Consider the following 226-nt stretch of genomic DNA (forward strand, 5'->3'; position numbering starts at 1 on the left):
GGAAGACCTCATTTCGTCATTCATATCTATTCGTCTTAGCCCTGCTTCGGCGATTCAATCCGACATTTCATTTCCTTTTTCTCGGGCCGACTTCATACATTCTATTACTTATAAAAATAGTCATGCCAATCTTGTCTAACTAATGGAAAGTGCCTATGAATTAGTTCCAAGAAAGCGGCTTCGCTGACTTTATGAGGTCTAACCTTCGCCACGACATTAGTGGCTT

This window comes from Lycium barbarum, chromosome 3, assembly GCF_019175385.1.
Source record: "Lycium barbarum isolate Lr01 chromosome 3, ASM1917538v2, whole genome shotgun sequence".
Classification (NCBI taxonomy): domain Eukaryota; kingdom Viridiplantae; phylum Streptophyta; class Magnoliopsida; order Solanales; family Solanaceae; genus Lycium; species Lycium barbarum.